This window comes from Stegostoma tigrinum, chromosome 3 (genome assembly GCF_030684315.1).
Source record: "Stegostoma tigrinum isolate sSteTig4 chromosome 3, sSteTig4.hap1, whole genome shotgun sequence".
Taxonomy (NCBI): domain Eukaryota; kingdom Metazoa; phylum Chordata; class Chondrichthyes; order Orectolobiformes; family Stegostomatidae; genus Stegostoma; species Stegostoma tigrinum.
This window is the reverse complement of record NC_081356.1, coordinates 96,391,324-96,408,462: the sequence shown is the minus strand read 5'-3', so window position 1 is coordinate 96,408,462 and position 17,139 is coordinate 96,391,324.

Sequence of the window (17,139 nt, the reverse complement as noted above, 5' to 3'; positions counted from 1 at the left end):
GGGATCTCATAGAAACGTATAAAATGTACCAGGAGTAGACAGAGTAGATGCAGGGAGGACATTACTGATGGTGGGTGTATCCAAAAACTGGTGTCACAGTCTGAGGATTCGGGGTAGACCATTTAAGACAGAGATGAAGAAAGATTTCTTCACTAGAGAGTGGTGATCCAGTGGAATTCAGTGCCACAAGAAGTAGTTGATGCCAAAGCATTGAATGTATTCAAGAAGCAGTTAGATACAGCACCTGGAGCAAATGGAATCAAAGGTTATATGGAGAAAGCAGAATTGGGTTATTGAGTTGGAAAATCAGCCGCGATCGTGTGGAATGACAGAGCAAGCTTGAAGGGCTGAATGACCTCCTCTTGCTCCTATCTTTTGTGTTTCTATGATCCTATGACATGAGTGGCTCATTAAAAGCTGAATAAGAAACAGATATGCTTTGTTTGTAGCATGTGGAGAAATACTTTATCTCAATTTAATTTTTTGTAATTTCCATAGAGAAATGTTCTGGCCTCTGGTTGTGTGTCTGACATAGAATGTATGTTGTAAATATTAAGACTACTACAATTGTGTAGATTGGAGCATGCTATTTTGGAAGCAGTTGTTTTTTTGCAATTTCTGTAATATTCAAATGTTTTATAAAATTCTAACTTACAAGTTTTAAGAATAAAGGAATACTTTTGGAAAGAAGAAACAGAAGGAGCCATTCCTCACCTTTTACATGACCAATCATAAAACAAGAGCTTTGAATTCTCCACACAGCCATTTATCCATTGAAAAGCATGTAGGGACACGTTACGTGAATTCCAACATGATCTATTTAGGCATACATTAATCAAAAATACCTCTGCTGCAGATTTCTGAAAGACAGGGTGTGTGGTAGCCCTGGTCTTATCTACTTCTTCTATAGATGATACCCTAATCTATTCCTTGAACCCTGATTGTTATTATTGTTATTATTCTTTAAACTTTGTGAGGTCAGCTTTGTCCACTACATTATGTAGCTGAGCACAACCTCAGGTGGCAAAAGGTTACTAGTCATTCAAACTATTGATAAGGACTCAAAGGTTACTCTCAATTCAGCCATACATATCCTCAGCTGTGTGGTCTATGTGTCTGCTACAACATCAAGTTAGTGGTGATTTTTATTTAACTCGAAAACCTTTTTTGATCCAAGGAAATGGGAATAAATAAACTGCATGTATCAAACAAACTAAATTTCCTAGAGTTTTCTAACATAATTACTTAAGTCATTTAATTCTGTTTAAGACTGTCATTGATCATACTCGTTTCTTCTCTTAGTGAATCGCTTTGTGGAGTAGCCCATGTTCTAGATTCATTTTCAATATGTTTCTCCCACAAAAAAGATTGATCTGATTTATGCTAAAGCTCCACTCATTCTCGTACATTATACAACCACTGGTGGAGTATCAGCTAGTTGAAAGCAATTTAGGTAGATACCAGATGGTGTCTGGCTTATTCTCTTCATGGAGAAACTTTACCAACATATTGTTATCAGTAGCTAATGTATCTCAGTGCTGATGCACCCTATAAACAATTACTTTCATGTCATAAATCTTATTGTGTTGCTTAAGATAAACACCTCTGCTGCTGAGTATTTTTTTCATGGTTCATCCTTCACTACCAATTACTGGAAAACTCCTAAACATGGATAAGAAGAAGGATCTTGAGTTGCTAGATCTGTTTATAGCCTACTTATTTAGCGAAGCGGTGAAGGCAGGACTTTGTCTATGTAAGGGTTGTGCATCGGTCATTCCTACCGATATTGTTATTGATGGCTCTGTCCCTATTCCTTCACCATCTACTCCAGACACAGACAAGCAGTTATGTCTTTTAAACCTCAAATAGCTGTGGTTCTCTGAGCTGCTCTTGCTGAAGGACATTGAAGTCCCCAACACCTAATATGTTCTGTGTCTTTGGCAACTTCAGTACATCCTCCGAGCGGTATTCAACATGGAGGAGCACTGATTTATCAGCCAAGAGTGACTAAAGTGCATTGTAATCAGCAGGAGGTTTCTTGACCAATTCTTGGCCTGAAGCCACAAGATTTATACAGTCTAGAGTCAATGTTGAGGATGGTCAGAGCCAGGCCCACGCTACACCCAGCCAGCAGTATAGCACAGTACGCCCACCCAAGGGATGGTAATGGTTTTGTCTGCGACACTGTAAGACATGATTTCTTGAATATGACGATGTGAGCCAGTTGCTTGACTACTCTGTGAGGCCATTGTCTCAATTTTGACACCAAACACAAATGTTACAAAGGAAGACTTTGCAGGGTTGACAGGGTTGAATTTGTTGCTGCCATGCCTGGTGCCTAGAGCGGTGTTGGTTCACATGTCCGGTGTCATTCCTTTATAACTCTATGTAATACATACCTATTCCATTAAATACACTGTTTTGTTAAGAAAATTGCATCTTCTTGTTAGACTGACTAATGGTTCACTCTCCACCACTGTTAACCAACTGAGCCCTAAGACCCAGCATAGAAGGGAAAATTGCTATACTTGGGCAATTTTCAAACAGTAGAGGGAAAGTTGGTGGCACCACTCAACTAATCACAAACTGACCAGAGTTGATTTTCAAGTATATAACATCAAGCGTTATTGGCAGGTAAATGGAGTGAAGAAAATAATCAGATCAGCCATGATCTTGCTAAATGGCTTGGCAGGCTCAAGCAGCCAAATTAGTACTCCTGCTTCTTATTATCCTATTTCCATGATGCTATGTCAGGTGTTGAAGTGAGGTTAGAATAGTGGGCTCTCCTGTTTCTGACAGGGCAGGGCATTCTGCCAAAAGGGATAGTTCCATAGAGAGTTGATTACTTACTGAACTTATGCTAAAAGTCATGAGGTGTTCTGTCACCTACTCCTTAAGCTCCAATATGGTTAGCTGTGGGAAACATTGGGAGGCATGTTCCAGGTACAACTTTGCAAGCAGCGAGTTTGCAGGCTGAAGAATTTAATCCATTTCTATGCTTTCCAGTTTAACAATCTGATCTAGCTTCTAATTGAAAATCTTAATTCTGCAGCGACTATGTAACAATTCTGAATTGAACTTGGATTGTACAAAAACTTGTCTACATTAGAAATAAAGGGAGAAGAAAATTCAGTACAGGTGGTGCTGGCTTTAACAGCCAATCAATCTTTGCTTAATTGTGCTTTTCTTACTGACAGCACCTGCACGGTAAGGAAAAGTGCTGACAGCTTTTCACTGTGTTTCACTTTTCCAGCCAATTACCTGGCTTGAAGTGAACCAGCTATATCCTGACCATTAATACATTCTGAACACTTCTCTTACTCTTTGCTTTTTGTGTTTAATATGGAGAAAACATTATGGGCTTCAAGGCTGCAGTCTTTCAACTGAGCGAGATGCAGTATGTCCAGGCTTCATTATACTTGCTTCAAAACTAATTCCTTTTTTATGACACTGCACTAAAACGTTACCTTGGAGACTGGGCAACTTGATTACTTATTCCTATTTCTTGATGCACCCATCTCTCATCTGGGTGAGCACCAATATATGAATTCTAAGTATTCCGTCTGCTATGCTAAATCTTAGAAGTATGCTTGTTATTTTTATTAAAAAATACAAGACTTCCAATTCAGATACTATTTTTCAGCTACTCCTGGATGATTCACAAATGCTGCAGCCAGAGATTTTAGCACTGAGGCTGGAAACAGGACTTTGAATTCTCTTTAGAATATTCATCATATTCATATCAATACAATGTACAGATCAACAAGATAAGAATCTAAAATGGGAAACACAATGGGAAACAAATCTTCTCAAAACTCAATGGGAAACACAATTAGAAGTCCTAAAAATTTAGCGATGTACATGCTTAAAGCTTTCAGTTTCCACAAAACAAAAGAAATGTATTATGAGTTCAATGAACAATGATCGGTTATTAATTATGACAGCAAAACAAGTACAAATATGTGAGTAGCAGGTCAAGTTATTGGTCAAATGACAAGGAACAACAGAGAATGACTAAAAGGTGAATCTGGAGAAAGAAATTAGAGTTTCATGGAAAGGTGCTTGGTGCTGGTGAGACCATATCTCAAATACTATACAGTTTTGATATCCTTGTTTAAGGAAGCATGTAAGTACGTAGGAGGTTCACCATATTGACATCTGGAGTGAGCAGGTTGTCTAATGAGGATAGGTTTGATGGGCTGGTTTTGTTTCCACTGGAGTGCAGAAGAGTGAAAGGTGATTTGATTGAAATATACAAGACTGTCAATGGTCATGAGAAGGTGAATGTGAAAAGGATGCTTCTTTGTGGTTGAGACAAGAGTTCTAGGACACTACTTAATATTTGGAGTCATCCTTTCAGAACAAAGATGAGGAGAAAATTTTCTTTCAAAGCATTGTTCAACTTTGTCATTCAGAAGTCAGTAGAAGTGGGGTCATTGATCTTTTTTTAAGACAGAGGTTGACAGAAACTTGCTAGGCAAGGGAATCAAGATTATTGGAGATAGGTGGGCTCATAGAATTCAAAGTACACGCAGATCAACCTTGATCCTATTGCATGGCAGAATATGCTCAAGGGGAGATTGATCAACTTCTGCTCCTATAATACATGTTCATATGTTTATAATTATGATGAATACAATTCTACTGCTACTGATGGCCACAGTGCCTCACTGCCCAGTTGCTGCATCTGTTCAAAATCTCTCCTAGTTAGCATGGTGGTAGAGCCAAGCAACACAATGAATGTTATCCTCAATGTGATGACATGACTTCATCATTGGAAGGAAACAGTCATAGCTTCTGCTACAGGTAGTTTGGTGATGAAAATGTTAAGTATAATTTTCCTTCTTTTTGTTTCTCTTACCATTTCTAGCTATAGTACTTGATTAACTCAAACAATAGTGGTAATATTGAGCCATTCTTGATGATGGACATTAAAGACCCCACCCAGTATGCATTTTGTGGCCTTGCCACTGTTAGTGTATTCTACAACTGGTGTCCACCATCAAGGGAAAATGATCCATCAGCTGAGTGTGAGGAGTGGTGCTGAGAGAGTTGAGAATCAACAGAATGTTTCCTTGATCATGTTTGATCTGATGCCATAAGACTTCCAGGAGTCTGAAGTCAACTCTAAGATGTCCCATGGCAATTCCCACATGACTCTTTACCACTGTGCAGCCACCTCTGGTTGACCTGTCCTGAAGTTGTGGTGAAATGTACTCTAGAACATAAAAGATTGTGACGGTGATGTCTTGGATATTGTCTGTGTTATGGCTCACATCAAACCCACTTGAAATATATTAAGAAGGTAGTCTAGACCCTAACTATTTTCTTATTTTAAAGGGAAGGCAGTGTGTTCTGGACAAATCTCGATTGGTCCAACTACCAGGCTTGAAGCAAAACATACTCTATTTGTACACTATAATTAAATCGCAGACAAAATAAAATTATTTTTGAAAATGGGCTTTATTGTTGAAACATTTAACAAAATAATTGGTATGTTAAATACTAATTAACTGTTCCAATATCCCATAACTGTTCCAACATCCCATAAACACACCCTTGACAAAGGCAAATTCAGGCAAATAGATTGTCCCACAAACAATTCTAACAGCAGGAAAAGAACCCCAGCATTTTTCTGTAACAGAGAGAAGAATAAAAGCTTCCACATTCAGCTTCAAGACCTCAGGAACTGCTACTGAAGACTAAAACTAAAACAAAAAGTTTTGGTTCTGTGGCAGCTGACACCACTCAATCGGGCTGCTTCTATTGTTCCAACTTTAAAAAAAACTACAAGGCCTCACAAGCTAACAAAGTGTACAGCTGACGAACACAGTAGGCCAAACAGTATCTTAGGAGCACAAAACCTGACATTTCGGGCCTAGAACCTTCATTTAATGGTTTTGGAGCAAATTCCTTGTTACCTCTGTCTCAACCTTCCTTCACAAAAAATCCAGAACAAAATACACCTCTTAAAGCCATAGGATTGTCACATCTGTAAAGCTTGATTCCTTAAGAAGGGCAATGTTGGATAGTTGCTTGACTAGCCTATGAGATAGTTCTCCCAATTTTGGCACAAGCCGCCTGATGCTAGGGTCAACTGGACTGTGCATGTCATTGTCAGTTTTGTGGTGCCAACATTGATGCTAGTTGATCCAATTGGCTTCTCTCCTTTTTTGAGACCATTTGGCATTTTGAAATAATAGGGTTACTTGCGTTGCTATTCCAGAAGGCCATTAAGAATCAATCACATTATTACATAATCACATGCAGGCCAGGCCTGCTGAGGATGATGGACTGGGGGGTTGGGCCAGTCATGTGGACCTCCTGCTTGCTGACCTGTTCTCATTTCCAGCTGCCACAGCTGCTGTATGCTAGGTTGGTGACCGATGGGATGCTGCAGTGTCAGTAAGGGCCTGCTACATCAAGTATGCACCTATTGGACACCTGAAAAATGATTCTGCAACCTCCTCGCTGGCTCCGTTCATGTTAACTTGACTTGACCCTCAACCTGCAGCTGCAGGAGCTTGGGTTGGTGAGCAGCTTGGGACCAAGCCATAATCTCCAGCCCAGACATCCCTCTGGCATCCAGGCGCTGCTCTATGGCACTACAACCCCTGGAATTGCAGTAATGCAATACCAAATGATATTACTCTGCCTTGCAACTTAATGGCTAGATGGAGCCACAGTAAATTGTTTCTTAAATAAAGACTATATTTTCCTTATCTCAGCAGACTAAATATCATTTAGCACCACAGCAAGACCAAATATAATGATCAACCCAGCAAAGCCTTGAATAATATCTTTTAGTTTCAGGAGATATTCTGGGCAAAAATAATATTATGTTAATCATCTACTTGACTTTATGTATAAACATCCACTTCATTTAATCTAAGCAAAATAAATCTATTTAAGCTGTATATCCTGTTTGCAGCCTCTTTTTAAAACATAAAAGTGCAAATAAATAAACTACAACTGTTTAAAATGGTTTGCATAGAGCAATATGAACAAATCAGTTTTGAAATTGGAAGCAGTGATTAAATTTCTTCCTACTCCAAAACAAGTTAAAGGTTATACTTGATGCATTCTTTCAAAACAAATGCAAAGCTGTGCAGCATTTCCTTTCATTAGATTTCATTTGTTTTCTTCCAATTAAGCATGTTGGCTGTCATTCTATTTGACCCTGTTTCTTATTCAACGGTAAATGTTTCACCCTTTTTTTAAAATTTTGAAATGAATACTATGAAAAATGTGGTAGAACAAATATTTTTGTTTATGTAGAGCTCATAAATGCTGTGTACCTTCAGCTTGGCTTAGCTACATTCCAATGCGTGTCGAATCTTTACTGCTCAATTAAGTTAGATCAGTAGTTCAATGGACTACATCAGAGTACTCATTATCTTTCACAGATAAAAGATGCTACTGGTGAGTGCTATATTTTTGATTGTACTTTTTCTACAGAAGCATGGAAGGCCCAATTCATTATGTCAGTAAAAATGAAAATATTATCAGATTGGAATTTACACAGAGTATAGAGAATACAGCTTAGAACTTTGCATTGAAAAAAGGGCAATTTTTCGACCATTCACTTAGTTTAGTCTTATATGTGAGAATAAGTCAAATCTCAATTTATTGGTCCCGTTACACGTATTGCATATAAATCACTTTTGGAAGGGTGGGTAAAGGCATTAGTTTTGCTGTGTGCTCAGTTGTCTGGTTTGTACTTGATTCTGTTCCCCTCATATGTTGAGATTGGTGATGATGGTACCATCTTCATGTTAAACATTCCAAGGTTGTTCTTTTTCCTTGTAGTGGGGTCTAATTTATAGTTTTAAGATTGGCTTCTATCCGAGTAATGGGTGCCCTATAGTGTGAGTTTGCATGATCAGTGAGCTGTAAAATGCCACTTTTGGTAAGTGGAAATTCTCTGTGTAAACCATGCACATGACCCAGGGAAGTTGACCATCGATGAACAAGCTCTTGATACCCAGCATGCAGAAATCTGCAGGAATGGCAATATTCGGGATTTTGTCTTGTCATTTTAATGGTCAGATAAATTTTCAACAGTGAATGTGAAATGTATCAAATTAGGTTACATAAGGCCAGAATCTTGCTCTTACTTGTTTTTACCTGCTGCTGACACTGAGAAATTAAAGCCACCATCTGGTAGGTGTTGATCCTTGTTTCAGCCAGACTTAGTGGTCTTTCCGAAACCAGTTGGCAATCTGCCAAGAGCTGCCCTTGCTTTTGCTAGATGGCTGGTGATTTCTTAATCTGCCATGGTCTTGATGAAGAGGTTATTCCCCTAGAGCAGAATTTCTGAACTGGATTTAGGGTGGAATTTAATGAAGACTCAGGGTGTGAGAAAAATGGCAGAGAAGTCGATATGTTCAGGTTGGACTCAAAATGTTGCAATTCAACATGAACGAAAAGTTGTCAGTGGTGTGGAAGTGAAGGGCTGTGGCCCCAAGCCGTCCTTTGGTGATTTCCTACTTGTAATATGCTATTAATACTCATCATTTTAAATTGTTTTAAAATTAAGTCCTGCATTCAAATTTAACTCAGTAGTACTGCCGAACATTGTGGCACCCGATTCACATTTATTTAAAAGGGATGTGAGCCAAGCAGCTTTGTGCACTTCTGTCTGATGTGAAGGGTTCTCTCTGTTGAACTCAACAACACAAGGGAGAGGAGGAGGAGAATAGTTTGCATGAAAACTGGCAAGGACAGGTCAGTGGTGAGGATGTTGGAGGCTTAAATGGGGGCCAGGAGGAGTTAAAAAGGGCTTGGTCAGGGCATGGAGTTGTAGATAGCTTGAAGGGAGAACAGAGTGTAGTTTTGGAGCAGGTAATGGGAAAAACTTTTGGAGCCGAGGCAATGCTAGGGGTTTCAGGATGGAGGCAATCAATGAAGATAAATAAACTAAGGGATTTGAAGGACAGAGTCAGTACTGTCCACATTTGGATTTTGTGGTTCAAACTCAGACTGCTGATAATCAGAAGTCACATTCACATTCACAGGATGAATTTCAATTTGGTAGAGGGGCAGACCCAGTATGAGGTAGGAATTCAACTGTCTCTTCATATAAAACCTACCAGCAGGATAACCAAAAGAGGATGCTGGTCATCTAGGGAAGGAGTAGAAGAGCAAGTCACTGGTACAATAACACATCTTCGCAATGTGGACAAGCTACCTCCAGATGTCCAAAAGGCAGCAGCAGTGATGCCTGATAGCTTCCCAGGAAGTGGTCACTGAAATCCACATCCCTACAGTACAACCTGCAGGACAGCAGCCAATACCAATGGCCCTCAAAGTGACTGCAGTACACAGTTTCTTTCGGGCCTCCACTGGTACCATGTGTGGAATTTTGCAGGCTACATTAAAGAAGTGACCAATGTCCTTTTCCCTCATGCCAATGAGTTAATCAGCTTCTCCACAGATAACGGCAGTCTGCTGACCAGGCAAAAGGCTTCATGGCCATTACTCATTTTCATATAATTAACTACAGTCACATTACTATAAATCTCTCTGACAACAGCCAATGTCATTCTTAAACCATAAAGGTTTCTTCTTTATAAACATCTGATTGGTTTGCAACCACAGGCGAAGAATCTTCAGGCCTATGCTTATGTCCCAGGCAGCTCTAACTTGCAGAACATGCAGCTTCCTAAGCTTTGTGATACCAAGGCATTGAGCTGGATGAACGCAGCAGGCCAAGCAGCATCAGAGGAGCAGGAATGCTGATGTTTCAGGTCAGCACCCTTCTGAAGAGTCCAGGCCTGGTACGTCAGCTTTCCTGCTCCTTTGATGCTGGTTCATCTGTTGTGTTCATCTAGCTGTACTTCTCAAATTGTATAGCTTTTAAACAATAGTTTAAAAGAGACCAAGAGTCAGAGAAAATTATAAGCAAACAGAGCAAGCAAGCAAAATAAAGAAAGGAAAGAGAAGTAAAACATGGAACTGAAATAAACAAACTGCACTACACCCTGAAAAGACAAGATCTGCAATGAGAAAGGGAAGGCAAACACTGAACTACAAACTTGACACCTTCTGATGATACCTTTACTTAATCACAACTTTTCAAATAATATGTGATGTTTAATTTTGGAGATCAAGCAGTAAACAATCCCAAGAAAATATCTGGAGAGATCTTGCTTGACATTGGTCAGGAGGGGATTTATAGAATTACACATCTGCCATTTCTATGGATGGTCAGAAAGATCCAGAAAAGATTTGAGAGGGGCTTAATGGCCAGTTCAAAGGAAGAATTAACTTTGGGATCGACAGACAGCAAATCATAGCATTCAGACAACAACACGAAGGTTCTGTTGACCAGTTTGTCAGAAGATGCTGCAGAAAAAGGGCATGAGTGCGACCATTTTAAAAATCGTTTATGGATGTGGGCATTGCAGGTTGGGCCAGTATTCAACCCAAGTTGCCCTCAAGAATGTCGTGGTGAGCTGTTTTGAAATCCTTCTTCCTAGAGTAAAGACACCTGCCATTCACATTATGTATACCCCTCATGACTTTATGAACTTCTATTAGGTCACCCCTCAACCTCAACCATATGCTCCAGTGGAAAAAAGTCTCAGTTGATCCAGCATCTCCTTATAAATCAAAGCCTCCATTCCTGGCAACATCCTGGTAAATGTCTTCTGAACCTTCTCCAGCTTAATAATATTTTACCTTTAACAGGATGACCAGAATTGGACACAATACTCCAGGAGAGGCCTCACTAACATCCTGTACAACCTCAACATTATGTCCCAACTTCTTTACTCAAAGGTCTGAGTAATGAAGGCAAGTGTGCTAAATGCTCTCTTAACCACTCTATTTATATGTGACACAAACTTCAAAGAATTATGTGCCTGAACCCCTAGGATGATCTGTTCTATAACACTACCCAAGGCCCTCCTTTTGTTTGCATAAGTCCTGCCTTTGTTTGTTTTACCAAAATGCAATTCCATGCATTTACTTCAAGTAAACTCCATCTGCTCCTCCTCAGCCCATTGACTTAGTTATCAAGATCCCTTTGTAATATTAGATAAACGTCTTCACTGCCCACTTTCACGCTAATTTTGGTGTCATCTGGAAACTTACTAACCAACATTTTTGTATTTTCATCTAAATCATTTATATAAATAACACAGGAAAGTGGACATAGCAATGATCCCAGTGGAATACTGCTGGTAATAGGCCTCCAGTTCAAAACACAACACTCCACCATCACTCAATAAAAACTGAAAGAACTACGGATGCTGTAAATCAGGAACAAAAACAGAAGTTACTGGAAAAGCTGAGCAGGTCTGGCAGCATCTGTGAAGAAAAAAGTCAGAGTTAACGTTTTGGGTCCGGTTCAGTTCTGAGGAAGTATCACCGGACCCAAAACATTAACTTTGAGTTTATCTTCACAGAGGCTGCCAGCCTGCTGAGCTTTTCCAGCAACTTCTGGTTTTGTTCCTCCATCATCACTCTCTGTCGCCTGCCATTAAGCCAATTTTGCATCCAACTGGCAAGTTCACCCTGAATCCCATGTGATCTAACTTTACTAATTAGTCTACCATGCAGAATCTTGTTAAAGTCTTTGCTAAAGTCCATGTAAGCAATGTCTACCAATCTGCCCTCATCAATCTTCTTGGTTACTTTCTCAAAAAAACTCAACCACATTTGTGAGGCACAATTTCTCAGAAAACCATCCTTGATCATTCCCTACCTCTCCAAATGAATATACATCCTATCTTTCAGAGCAACCTCCAACAATTTGCTCGCCACCAAAATTAGTCTCACAGGTCTATTGTTTCCAAATTTCTCCTTACAACCCTTCTTAAATAAAAGCATAACATTAGCCACTCTCCAGTCATTTGGCACCTCAGTCTTAGTTACAGATGAAACCAATATTTCTGCATGAGACCCCAAAATTTCCTCCCTTAATTCCCACAACATCCTGGGATATATTAGAGGAGGCCCTTGAGATTTATCCACCTTTGTATTTTCTAAGACCTCCAGCACTTCCTCTTCTACAATGTGAACGGTTTACAAAACATCATTATTTATTTACCTGCGTTTCCCAGTTTTCATTTCTTTTTCCAAGGTAAAAACTGATGTGAAATATTTAACTAATATCTTTCCCATCTCCTGAGGTTCAACAAAAAGATGATCTCTTTGATCTTTAGGGGACTGCATTCTCTCTCTAGCTGTTTTTTTTGCTCTTAATGTACTTGTAGAATTTCTTTGGATTATCCCCAATGATATTTGCCCAGGCTATCTCATATCTTCTCTTTGCCTTCCTGATCACCCTCTTAAGAATGCCTTGCGCAGTTTCTACTGTTCAAGCTATTTATTTGAACATAGTTGTCTATATCTAACATATGATTCTTTCCTACACTTAAATAGAATGTTAATATAGGACATACATGAGCAGGAAGTCTGGATCCGAAGCCAATCCAGATCCTAGAACAAAACACATGTGACCAACAGGATGGGAGAACATCATAACAATAGGAATAATGATAGTTTTAATATGGTATGCAAGAGCAAAGATATCAATGAGATTCAGAGTCAACTAAGCGAAAGAAGATTTCAGAAGATAATTAAACTTTTTTTATTGTGGGATTTGGGACTCTTCAATATCAGATATCCATGTTCATGTTTATTATGTTAGGAGGGATAACACAATCATTAAAATATCAGGTAGAATATCCTGCTAGAGATAAAACTCACATCAACAAGGGCTATTCCGTCCAGACCAGATGATGACACCAGTGAGATATCCCCATAGTGCAATGTAAAAGCACTACAACCAAGCCCATACTTTCACCAGAGTCATCATCAAATGGACATGTTATACATATCCTTCCCCTGCTTTGATTAGTTCTGAAGGGCTCTGCAGTGTGCACTGCACAGGGTTTCATGAAAAGTCATGTTACATTACTCACTGCTCAATATGACCAGGAAACATGGTAAACTGTTGCATCTGGATGACTCAGAGGAGCAACAGACAATCCTCAGTTGACAATCAATAAAATGATTCTCAGAAACAAGACATGAATGTACACGAGCCTTAAACAGACTCCAGGACCATGGAGAGGGATACGCCATGGCAGACAAGCCAGGGGTTTCGAGGACAATTTTATACACATAATGTTTACCCAAGATCAAAGCCCTTGTGAGTATTCTCCCATTACCCAGATAAATTTTTCTTCCCAGGAAGTCTATCCACCTGTCCCTGATTCACCCCTCCTCCACTCCAACAGCATCTTCCCATTTAATCATAGAAGGTACAACATTTGTCCTTTACTTTCTCCATCCTTGCTGTCCAAGGGTCAAACACACTACCCAAGTGAAGCAGTGATTTACTCAAACTTCTTTCAATCCAGCCTACCATATTCACTGCTCACAATACAGTCTCCTCTACACCAGGGTAACAAAAGGCAGACTGGATGATCACTTTGCGAAACACTGATGTTCTTTCTGTAAAAATAACTCCAAACTTCAAATTGCCTGCCACTTGAGCACATCACCATGTTTCTCTGCTAACATATTTGTTTTAGACCTGCTGTAGTGTTCTAGCAAGGCTTAATGCAAGCTGGAAGAACAACACCACATTTTCAATTGGGGACCTTATAGCCTTCAGGACTAAAGATCAAGTTAAACAATTCTAGAGAATGAACACCTCCTTCGTTGTCTAATACCCAGCCCTACACTCCAGCTCCAGTCATGGTATGGGTTTTTTTCAGCGCAGCCACCCATTTTTAAATATGATCTCCCCGTTACCACTTATCTAGATTCATTTCTTCCTTAATATCAACAATCCTTTTGTCAGCCTATATTTTCTTTTCTTCCACTCTGTCTCCACCTACCTGCTCACTCCATTTCACCCCTACCCACCATTATTGAAATATATACCATCTTTTCCTAGTTGCTATCAGTTCTGAAGAAGGGTGGCTGGACTCAAAATGCTAGCTATTTTCTCTCCACAGGTGCTGCCAAACCTGCTGATTTTCTCCAGTAGTTTCTGTTCTTGTTTGTGTGAAATTCTGGCCATTATTTTTCAATTCAACAAAAAAAATGTTTTTACATTTAGGCAAACAAAGCACTTGATATATCATCAAGTTCATTATTGCCACAAATGTTGCAATAGATTTCTCTTCAGTAATCAATTTTTCTTTAATATCGCCAAGTCTTGGGCTAGTTTGTTAAGGTGCAGTCATGAACAAAACCTAATCTATTTGTGGTTATCGTGTTATGCAGGCTATGTTCACATTATTACTAATCACTCACTGAATGAATACAAAAAAAATGATCATTAGAATTGCACAAAGATAGACTTCTTCTAATTATAATCAAAAGCTTGAAGATTATATTCCTGAGGCGAAGTACAAAACAAATCTTGAAATATTTCTCCAGATCTAAAATACTTCAGTACTATTTAAAACCTCTTGTGAATATAATTAGCTTTCTTACATAAATTGCTAAAAATAGACATAAATTTGCCAGTATAAAGCAAAATTAATATTACATCTATGTGGAACATCATTTTGCTATTCAGTCCACATCAGTTAAATGTAATTTTCACTATTTTCTCCAGGAAATTAAAATCCTTGCTTTCTTTCTTCTTATTCAAATTATATATGACTTATTAGTTTATTTCAATAAAACATGGAAGCCATTGAATTAGAGGCAATTTGCCATTGTAGAACATGTGCATAAGACCTTGCTCTGGTGCAGCAGTCTGCCAAAGCTGATTTGTGTACTTATATGAATTAAAGATGCTAACATTTGTCCCACAATGGTTGGTAACATTATATTTCCATCATGAAACTAGTTAAAACAGCCTTTGCCCAACTTGCATGAGATCAATTATTTTATTGAGTAAAGTAGGAAGGGAATAGATCAGGAGAGAGAAAATATATGTGAGAAAGGTATAACACAGTAACCATTGGGTCTTCAATATTGGGAAAATCAGGTTGGGAGCAGATCTCAAGTAAAGGAATTTGTGGGAGTGTCAGAAGAGTTGATAAAGGTTAATGTAACGCTCTGCCTAAAAAGGGCCAGAGGTAGAAGACAGGAAAATATAGGCTAGTTTGCCTGACCTGAGACATTAATAAAATTTTAGAGTCCATTATTAAGGATGAGATTGCAGAATACTGGGAAGTACAAAACAAAATAGGATTAGAATGGCTTTGTAAAGGGGACGTCTTGCCTGACAAATCTGTTTGAATTCTGTGAGGGAGTGATGAGCAAGTTGGACAAAGGAGAGCCAGGGAACATAGTCTATTTCGATTTCCAGAAGTCCACAAGGGGCCACACAGGGGGTTGCTGGTGACTGATTGAGTTCTGCAGGTGTCAGTATTGGGATCTAAATCTGGATGATAGAACTGAAGGCATTATTGCTATGTTTGCAAATGACACATAGATAGGTGAAGGTATAGGGAGTGTGTTGAGGAAGTGGGGATGCTGCAGAATGACCTGGACAGGTTAGGAGAGTACGCAAAGAAGTGGTTGATGGAATACTTGTGAGAAAGAAGTGTCATGGTGGCTCAGTGGTTAGCACTGCTGCCTCATATTTCCAGGAGCCCAGGTTCAATCCCACCCTCGGGCAACTGATTGTGTGAAGTATTCACATTCTCCCCATGTTGGCATGGGTTTCCTCCGGCCGCTCTAGTTTCCTCCCACAGTCCAAAGATGTGCAGGTGGATTGGCCATGCTATATTGCCCCATAGTGTTCAGGAATGTGTAGATTAGGAGGATTACAGAGGAATGGATCTGGGTGGGATGCTCTGAGGGTTGGTTTGGACTTGTTGGATCAAAGGGCCTGTTTCCACACTGTAGGGATTCTATGGTTATTCACTTCAGTAGGAAGAATATAGGTGTAGACTATTTTCTAAACTAGGAAAGGCTTCAGACATCTGAAGTACAAAGTGACTTGGGACCCCTAGTTCAGGATTCTCTTAAGGTTAACTAACAGGTTCATCTGGCAGTTAGGAAAGCAAATGCAATGTTGATGAGGGAGCTTAAGGTAAAGGAAATCTTAGGAGGCAGTGATCATAAGATGGAATTTACTCTGCAATTTGAGAGGGAGAGGATAGAATCAGAGGTAATGGCATCACAGCTGAATAAAAGTGACTACAGAGGTATGAGGGAGGAGCTGGGCAGAATTGACTGGAAGAGGAGCCCAGCAGAAAACACAGTGGAACAGCAGTGGCAGGAGTTTCTGAAAGTAGTTCAGGAGATGCAGCAAAAATTCATCCCTACGAGAAAGGAGCATGGTACAGGGAGGATGAGGCAACTATGGCTGACTAGAGAAGTCAGGGATAGTATAAAAGCAAAAGAGAAAGAATACAATGTGGTGAAGGGCAGTTGGAAACCAGAGGAGTGGGAAGCTTACAAAGACCAACAGAAGGCAACAAAAAAAGGGAGGGAGAAGATTAAATATGAGGGTAAGCTAGCCAGTAATATAAAGTAGGACTGTAAGAGTTTCTTTAGATATATAAAGGGCAGAAGAGAGGCAAAAACGGACATTGGGCCACTGGAAAATAATAATGGAGATATGGTAGCGGGGAGCAAGGAAATGGCTGAGGAACTGAATAATTACTTTGTGTCGGTCTTCGCATTGGAAGACATGAGTAATATCCCAAAACTTCAAGACAGTCAAGGGGGTGATTATCCTAACCTCAGTCGTGGGTAAGGCTTTGGAGTCCATTGTAAAGGATGAGAATGCTGAATATTTGGAATTGTATAGTAAAATACCACAAAGTCAGTATGGCTTCATCAAGTCTGACAAATCTGCTAGAATTATTTGAGGAACCAACGAGCAGGGTAGACCAAGGAGAGCCAATGGATTTTATCTACCTGGACTTCACTTTAATAAGGTGCTACACTGCTGAGTAAGATAAAGGCCCATGGTGTTAGGGGCAAGGTACTAGTATGGATAGAAGATGGGCTGTCAGGCAGAAAGCAGAGAGTACAGATAAAGGGTTCTTTCCCAGGATGGCAGTCAGTGAAAAATAGTGTTCCACAAGGGTCAGTGCTGGGGCCACAACTTTTCACTTTGTATATTAATGATCTAGATGAAGGAACTGTGGGCATTGCAGACGATACAAAGAGAGGTGGAAGAACAGGTAGTATTAAGGAGATGGCGAG